The sequence below is a fragment of the Scleropages formosus genome, chromosome 4, assembly GCF_900964775.1.
Source record: "Scleropages formosus chromosome 4, fSclFor1.1, whole genome shotgun sequence".
Lineage (NCBI taxonomy): Eukaryota > Metazoa > Chordata > Actinopteri > Osteoglossiformes > Osteoglossidae > Scleropages > Scleropages formosus.
In genome coordinates, this window is record NC_041809.1 from 11448522 (window position 1) to 11457963 (window position 9442).

At 40.3% G+C, this 9442-nt stretch overlaps 1 protein-coding gene across 3 annotated transcripts in view; it reads right to left on the bottom strand.

Moving 5' to 3' along the window:
- LOC114909055 (pleckstrin homology domain-containing family A member 1-like) overlaps positions 1 to 1658 on the bottom strand; it is a 29533-nt gene extending 27875 nt beyond the window's left edge. For all 3 annotated transcript variants that reach the window (XM_029250799.1, XM_018749252.2, XM_018749251.2), the window contains exon 1: positions 1518 to 1658. The gene's annotated coding sequence lies outside the window, so the exon portion shown is untranslated. The remainder of the gene's footprint in view (positions 1 to 1517) is intronic.
- Positions 1659 to 9442: the final 7784 nt, after the last annotated feature.

Sequence of the window (9442 nt, forward strand, 5' to 3'; positions counted from 1 at the left end):
ATCCGCAGCAAAATAAATCAATTGTTACATTTTACTTTGTTAAATGATTGTGTGTTTTGGGGACTTAATTGTACAGACAGTATTGCTTGTAGCTATTTAATAGTTGGATGAGATGTATTCTGTTAGGAAGAGCTGGTAATGTAGTGATTAGAGCTGTTGCCTTTAAACCCAATGGTCATGGGTTCAAATCCCACCTCCAGCTGTAGTACCTTAGAGCAAGGTACTTACCCTAAATTGCTCCAGTAAATAACCCAGCTGTATTAATGGGTAAATGACAAAGTGGCTGAACCCCAAGTTGTTCTGGAGAAAGCTAAATAGAGAGATAAAAGTAAATGTAACACAATACAAATTGTATAAATGAATGGTGGAGAGTATTAACATAAAAGCTCCAAGTTTAACACTCAAACAAATACACTTTCCACTGGATTGAGGTAAAGATGAGCCTATTCTCAGTACTCACTGGATTTATACCTTCTTCATGAGCCAGTGCCCCCCCCTACAAATGACAAGGAGGATCTGGTTAAACAGTCCAGCCCCACACACAATACCCCAGTTTCCTGTGTTTGTGAGAAACCTGCACTCTTGCCTGCTAGAGAGTGCCGTACTTCCTACTAGACAGGTGCTCGTCCTGCTCCTTTGGAGCAAAGACAGGACACCCCCCCCCCCAAACACACAGTGGCACTGCAATAAGTCGCACTCATCTCTGATTTTTATAAACATAAACTACTTTTATGTTCTTTCAAAAGCAGTTATTAAGTAATTCATAACTGACCTTTGATGCATTCATGTCCCATCCAAGGTGCACCCCGTCTCACACCCACCGCCTCCAGGAAAGACTCTGGACCAATGTGACCTTGCAGTGGATAAGCAGTGATTGCGAAACATCCTTTCTATTCATCTTAAGTCAACTGCACCGCAGTAACAACATCTGAGCTCCTCACATCATGTGTCTCATCATGGGCTCGCCTTTGGAATCGCTTGTTCCCAGAGGAGGTCAGGGCGACATCATCATGGATGATGGAGCATGGATGGAGCAGAGATGACTGAGACACGAGGAGCTCATCCTTCACCACGCACGTCATCACAGATGACCAGTGGCACACCACCAATCGCTGTTGTTGGTCACTGTCACCAGTCACCACAAATCACTCTTCATTTACAAACACAGTGATCGCCGCTCACTCATCACTTATTATCATCACTCATCCATCCATCTGGTCACCAATCATTCATGGAGCTCCATTACCAGGCAGTAGAAGCTAGTAAATAAGAAGTCTCGCAAAACGTCGTCGTGCGCTATTCAAACTAAGCACTGGAAATCCACTAGATCCTCCACAGATCTCATGTTAATAAGAAGAGCCTAGCTGCGAGCTACCGAGCAGTCCGACTACCCGCGAGAACTAGTCACACGCCGTCCGTCCTCACAAATCATGCGTTTCCGAAATACACACTGACTCACTGCGAATCGCGATCAGGCCAGGGCAGGGGGTGTAGCGAACAAACCGCACTTCACTTACCGAGTTTGTGTTCTTTCTGCGAGTTTGGAGCGAACCTGCCGCCGATCTGTGGATCAGCCCATCGCCCTCCGACTTCCTACAGCCACACAGGCGAGCAGGGTGGACGAGCGGAGCGCGAGGAGCTGGGCGTGGAGACTAAACTTTCTGCTACTCTGCAGAGGATTGTGGGAAATGCAGTTTTTTTATGGAAGGGGGAACTCGGCGCGACATGAACGCAAGACGGAATCAGAAGGAATTATGGGCGATGAAGTCTTTACAACTGCCGGCGATATTGATTAGTGAAATCATAGATCAGAAAGAGTCACGGGAGAAGTCATTTTTAATGTTTAAATGAGAAAGAACGTGAGAAGAAGGTATCATGAGAATTTTTTTTAATTTTAATAATAAGTTACTTAATTTGTACAAATAACAAAGTTTAGTCATTTATAAATGTGAAATTTCCACCTGATACCATGGTTTAAAGTTGCGGCAGCTGGTTGTTACTTATGTGCTGTATTATTTGTTTGATTCTGTTAAAATCCTCTTCTTCAGATGTGAATGCAGGTGACTAACAGTGCAGGTTTTATTTGCCGTTAGTGGATGCAGAATTCTATGATGGCCCTACTAAGACTAACAGGCCTCTTGGTGTCTGGCTCCACAGTTCTGGGATCAGGCCTTTGAAGGATGTGGAGGCACAGTGGTGCAGTGGGTAGTGCTGGTGGCTCAGAGTTCTCGGGCTGTGTGGCTAGATGTAAGATCAATCTCCTCCTCGGTCTATGCAGGGTTTGCATAGAATACTCATGTTTCTCTGGGCTTAGTGTGGGTGCTCTGGTTTCCTGCCACACTCCAAAGACCACTGTTTCAACTGAGTTGTGGACTTCAACATTGCTGTATTATATTAATAAGTGAATTGTTGTAGGCCGTTTACCATAGTGTATCTAACACTCTAAGTCACCTTGAATGAAGGTGTCTGCTAGATACTTTTTTAATAATTTTGTACGTCACTTAGGGGAAAAGTGTCTGTTAAATTCAAGGGGGATGAGTGACCGGTAAATAATTAATTCATTATCAGTAACCAGCAAGACTGCAGTGGAATGACAGGACAGTCATGTACACTTATTCACTCATTCATACACACACCAAGAGCAATTTAGAGTCACAAATTCCTGGAATAAATATGTGGATGAGACCCATGCAAACTCCATACAGACAGTGTCGAATTCGAACTGACAGCTGAAACCACAGCCCACAGGCGACTGTGCTACCCAATGCACCACCGTGCCAGCCATAAATATAAATTAAGAAAAACTTTATTTCAGAAGTCATTTTTTGGTATTTGTATTCATTTGTCTGCCTTTTTTTTTTTTTTTGCATAGTGACTTACAGTCCAGAATGAACATATTGTGCAACAGACAAAAGGCTTCAAATACAGGCACACAGCCAACAAAAGCACAGTTTTTTTTCTCTTATGTTTGCACTTCTACGGGTGCTGATTTCTGGCATGACTGCTAATAATACTCCGAGTTCAGTAAATACAAATAGAAACGTAACATCATTCTGCCACACAGAGACCTGCGTTTTGTGTTCAGGAGATTTGTCACACACTTTTTTGGAACTCTGACAATTTTTTAAATGCAGGGTTCCCTGAGTAGTTTCAACACAGCTGCTAAATTTACTCCAAATACTGTATGATTATATCAAATGCCAATTTATTTAGTAATGTGTTGCCTCTGGCAGAATTTGCTGTTATGATATTAAGTCATGAGTTTGAAACCTGACTGAAGGCCTCAGTGGGGCTCTACTTTTTGACCTTGAGCAGGGTACTTATCTTGACCTGCTCCAGTAAAATGCACAACTGTACAAATGAATAAAGTCTAGAAATAGTTTTGGATCAAATCCAAAGTGCATCCCAGTGTTTATGCCTGGAGTGTCTGTTTTCTCACATTGAATTCTGCACCTGCGCCACCTAGCGGTGTAATGTGAAATAACAGCATCTGGCCCATTGCACATGACTACAATTATAACAGCGTAAATTCATACTTTAATACCTCATTTTACTCACTGTTAAAATAGGCCTTTCTGCAAATTTCAGATTTGGCCACTACAGTCTGTCAAGGTCTCAATTCAGTGTGATCTCTTTGCCTCAATGACATTTTTACCTGCTCTGTGTGTTTTTAAATTCAAATATATAGTGTTATACATAGTATCTCTCTTTTTAAAACTGGGTCTATTAATGTCTGTTGAGACAGTGGGGATTTCAGTTCCAAGCAATTAAATTTGAAAGGTTTCTTTGCTTCAGGTGTTCCTCTCTGAATGTCATTTAATTTCTTCAATGACACCTGCTGCCCCTATTAAAAGAAATTATATTAAAATTATAAAAGAAATGCAACCTTTAACATGTGCATATGTTCTAGAAGTCAAGGTAACTCGCTCAGTGACACAGCAGGTCCCCTCCTACAATTAAAGTCCATAGTATTGTGATCACACAGCCAGGTTAAATTCCTTGATCCTTTAACAGTATGATTTAAAGATTTTTCAAATAGACTGCTAAAGCTTGTAAGAAATAAAAAATGTACATGGTAATTATGCTGATAAACCTTTTATTAAAAATACTTCCCGGAGGACAGATTACACAATCAGCCAGCTTCGTACAGACCAGTCTGTCTACAACAGCTATTCCCGCTGAGCAAACGAAAACAAATTTAACAATAGAACACTGCAGAAAACCAAATGAAGGACCAACATACTTCTTCAAGCAAAAGATATTAAATGCAATGCAAATGAAATTCACCTGCTGTTAACATACAGGTTGTGTAATTAATTTTTATACCAAATAAGGCAAGAAATGCAACATGGTAATCAAGGACTTTTCAAAGAATTAAAACATTTATGTACCTCTTCACTGCATTTAATTTAACAATGTGTGGATTTTTTTTTAAACCTGCGGGTTGTTTCTTAATCAGGTGACTGACATTTTTTTTTTATTATTTCTTCAATGTTTGTACATGCTATTCTATGAAAATTCCAAAATTCTCTGTATACTTACAAGCGCATACATTTTTTTTTGGAGATTAAAGTCATGTGGGCATCAATAAAGTGCATTCTTCTTCATTTAATACATCTCCAGATTTGAAGGGTGTGTTTTTCAAGCCAAACTAAGAAATATGAGTGTGTTGTTTTATTTTCTTAACAATTTTACATCCAAATGGCAGAATGGCAGCTTGGGCCATTTGGGGGCAATCCAAGGAACACAAATCCCAGACCAACTATCACTGCAGGTTAACAGCATTTGAGTCTTTTAACATGAAACAGAATATTTAATGCTTAGTACAATTAGTAATAAGCAACTGCAGAGAATCTGTACATTATCCTACTTCATTCCATCAGCCAAAATAAAAACATTCATAAACAGCCCTAGGCTGCCCTAAAATGTTATTTATAATATCTTGGCTTTCAGATATGTATGTGGTGGCCAAGACAGCCATACTATGCACTTATATGGCAAAAAGTCTAAAAATGAAACAGCATTAATCAAATACACAATGCACGTTCTCCCTGACATTTTTTTTTTTTCTGGTGAAATGTTACAAGCTGTACTTAAAAAACTAATATATTCATTGTACCCCCATTCTTAGTTTCTGATCTCTGTACATTTAACTTAATGAACTTGTTCAGCTTGACAGCATGAGTGCGTTTGCTATTTTTGGTAATAGCATGGACTGTATTCAAACCGCCTTGAGCTTCCCATGCAAACGTCACCGAGGCCGTCATCTCGGTGACATATTGGACAGCGAACCTTGCAGTCTTGCTTCATGTCCAGATAACACACCCTGAGCTAACAAGCAATGAAACCACCCGTCCCAAGCAGGGTCACAGTGGGCCAGATCTTTGCCCAGCAACACAGGGCGTAAGGCTGGAGGGGGAGGGGACACACCCAGGACAGGACATCAGTCTGTCGCAAGGCACCCCAAGCAGGACTCAATCCCCAAACCCATCACACAGTGAGTATAGTTCATACCTGCCGCACCAGAGCTAACAAGTTACTCAACAAAAAGACTGATGATTATCAAAACAATGTGTTGTCACCCTAGGGCTCTATGGTGAACCAGAAGGTAACACTGGTAATAATAAGTGACAATACACTGGAAATAATAATACATTTAGAAATATTAACAAAATGTATTTGCAGTTAACATGTAGAATTACATTTCTTATTTATATTTCTTGGATAAATGAGAAATCTTTTGGATACAGCAGCAGAGTTATAAAGGCAGAAGAACAGCCATCGCCAAAAAGGTCAAGACGAGATATCATATGACCCTTCTGTTGTGCTAGAACTTTTATGGTTGCTCCCATTGCACACTCAAGCCCTCTCCCCCACCCATATATTTTACATTTATTTATTTAGCAGATGATACAGGGAGTGCGGTGGCGCAGTGGGTTGGACTGCAGTCCTGCTCTCCGGTGGGTCTGGGGTTCAAGTCCTGCTTGGGGTGCCTTGCGGCGGACTGGCGTCCCGTCCTGGGTGTGTCCCCTTCCCCCTCTGGCCTTACGCCCTGTGTTGCCGGGTAGGCTCCGTGACCCCGTAAGGGACAAGCGGTTCTGAAAATGTGTGTGTGTGTGTGTGTGTGTGTGTGTGTGTGTGTGTGTGTGTGTGTGTGTGTGTGTGTGTGTGTGTGTGTGTGTGTGTGTGTGTGTATATATATATATATATATTTAGCAGACACTTTTCTCCAAAGCAACTTCCAATAAACTCTATGTAGGGGTATCAGCCCAATCACCTTATTCACTCAGGTGACTTACACTGCTAGATACACTACTTACAATGGGTCACTCATCCATACATGAATGGAACACACTCTCTCTGTCACTCACACACTGTGGGTGAACCTGAACAGCATGTCTTTGGGCTGTGGGAGGAAACCCATACAGACATGTGGAGAACACGCAAATTCCACACAGACTGAGCGGGGATAGAATCCACATTCTGTCACACCACCCATGTTCTGTGAAACAGCAGTGCTACTTGCTGTGCCATTATGCTGCCCATTTTGTGACAAATATGTATAAAATTCAATTATTTGATATCAGTAACATTCAGTCATAAAGGGCAACAGGTAAGATGGAACCCTTAAATCCACTGAAAAACCGAGTTGCTGTTAAGTTACATCCTATAATTTGCAGCATCTACAAATCACAGCGAATGTAGTAAAACTGCGGTCCGCTTCAGTACGTTACCGTAGATGCAAAGGATGTTAATTTCTTCTGAACTTGCAAATGAGCACATGTATAGTTTTGAACTTTCCTAGTGGAATATACAAGAAATTCTTTTCTACTTTCCTTAATTATGACTGCTTTATACATAAAGAAGTAATCAGTTTAATTGGCCAAATAGTCCCTTCATTATGTGTCCATCTAAGTGTGCAGACTCAACTCTCATAGTCATTCCAAATTTCATCTGTCTCCCCAGACAGAAAAGTCAATAGTTCACTAACAATTCATCACAAAAGAGTCTTTCAGATGAACCACTCTCAATGGCCCCATTGACATTCAGCAAAATGTCTCCTATGTGATTTAGCACAATATGTTAATGGTACAGTAGAGCACTAGAGAGGCATTTACATGTAAATGCTTTTTCTTTCTTTAGCATGACATTTTCCACTGTGAAGTTGTAAAACAAAAATTCACATTTATAGAAAGCAAATGGAGGGCATGTTCTTACAGAAATTACATGCCAAGGACACCTAATGTTTGGAGAACTGTATATTTCTAATCAACTTGAACTTGTCTTTCAATATTGATCACTCAGGTTCTTTGCTATTTGCTATGCAATAATTTCATATATTGCTGTATACTACTAGTTTCTACTTCAGGTTCAAGTTTAATTTTTATGATCCTCTCAGTTGAGCACTAAGAAAAAGTTGTAAACTCAAACCTTCACTGATATATGCAGATGTAACATACATGCTCAGTATTTTAGACATATATATATATATATATATATATATATATATATATTTTAAGGAAAGCTTCACAATCTGATCACCATTTGCAAGAGATAAACTTAAGTCTTTTTTTTTATTTTGTCCTGCTAACTGGCAATGAAATGAAAATACAATTGAAATTCTTCAATTTAAATGTTATTAAAATTTCCTTTTGATAAAGTGAGCTGCAATGCTGTGGTGTCATCCTGTATTTTCAAAGGAGTGAGTAAGAGGGGAAGATAATGGGCAGTAATTAAAAATGACTACATTTTGAACTGATCCCAAGAAACATTAACGCTACCAGGGCTGCTGTCCGTGGTAAAGTAAGAGACATTAGTCTAATACAAAATTGCCCAAATTGCCTGAGAAATTAAACACAGCACAGGATGCTGTATGCCTTGAAAGAATGCTGGCAAATCCACAGAAAAAAACATCCTTGACATTACATTTATTTATCAGACACTTTTTTCCAAAGCAACTTCCAATGAACTCTAGATAATGTTATCAGCCCATACACCTTATTCATCAAGGTGACTTACACTGCTAGATACACTGCTTACAACAGGTCACTCATCCATATATGAGTGAAACACACTCTCTCTGTCACCCAGAGACTACAGGTGAACCTGAACAGCAGGTCTTTGGACTGTGGGAGGAAACCAGAGCAAATCCACACAGACACAGGGAGAACATGGAAACTCCACACAAACTGAGCAGGGGATCGAACCCACATCTTCTCGCACCTCCCCAAGTGCTGTGAGACAATAGGACTATGCACTGTGCCACCATGCTGATCACATTCTGCTTAAAGGCAGAATGTCAAATATATCATCTTTAAGTTACATTTAACTCAATGTTTTACTTTCGATGTAGCAACTCAGCTGTGCAAGTGGAAACAATGAAATTTGCTAGTGATAAACTGAAAATATTTTCTCAACAAAAATGAGATGCTTGATGTCTAATGTGTCCAAACCCAGGCGCAGAAGAGCACAGCATGTGTTTCCTAGGAAAACTAAGTGCCCCCCAGGGGGAAGATCTGTACCAGCTCTAAATAAATATGGACAGCTCAAAGGCTTGCTTCACCATGATGAACGGTGAGCTTTCACCACAAAATAGCCAACTGAGCAAAATATCCCCATCCTCCGATGTGGGCAAACAGCCCGTGGCATACGGGAAGCATTATGTTGGCTTCAGTCCTGCAGCAGAAAATGCACTCCAAGTGTTTAATGGGATTTTTATTCTCTTTCTTTTGACAGCACTTGGTTTTTGGACCAGGTACTGGAGCTGGTGGGCCTTCTCTGGGTGTGGCATCCTTGTCATCGTGAATTCGCCTCAGGCAAAGAAGGCAACCGAGTGAACGGAGACGGACCAAGAGGGAAAGCTCGTCCAACTGGATGCTTTGTATAAATACTGCAAAGCGATGCAACCGCAGGACATATCCGGACACCTGTCTCTTCCAGCACATCCTGGTTTCTGGGCTCGAAATTGACTCATTGGACAGATTCATTTTGGTAAGAAAGGTACTAACCAAAATAATACTAACAACTGTAGGGTATGTATGGTGGTGGTTGAACGCCTTTTCCTTGGACACACATCTCATGGAAAGATTGTCTAACAAGATGTTTATTGACTTGGTTTCATTTTCTGCTGTCCAAACTGTCCAGAAGAAGCCCTGACCTGAGAGTTCCTGCACAGTCCCCACAATATCCACTGGCACACTTTCTCTTTATTCCAGTAACAAACCCATGAAACCAGAATAAAGAAACTATTCAGGTTAATCAAAACCACAAACAAAACACAACACAGTAATTTCTGGAAAAAGAACATAAACATGTAAATATTAACACAAGATTAACTACATGATTTAAACAAAAAAAGTGTAACCATTAAAAAAAAAGTTACTTGAATGACAGTAAAAGATGAGTTAACATAAACAGTACTCCATTCCACATTAGTGACATT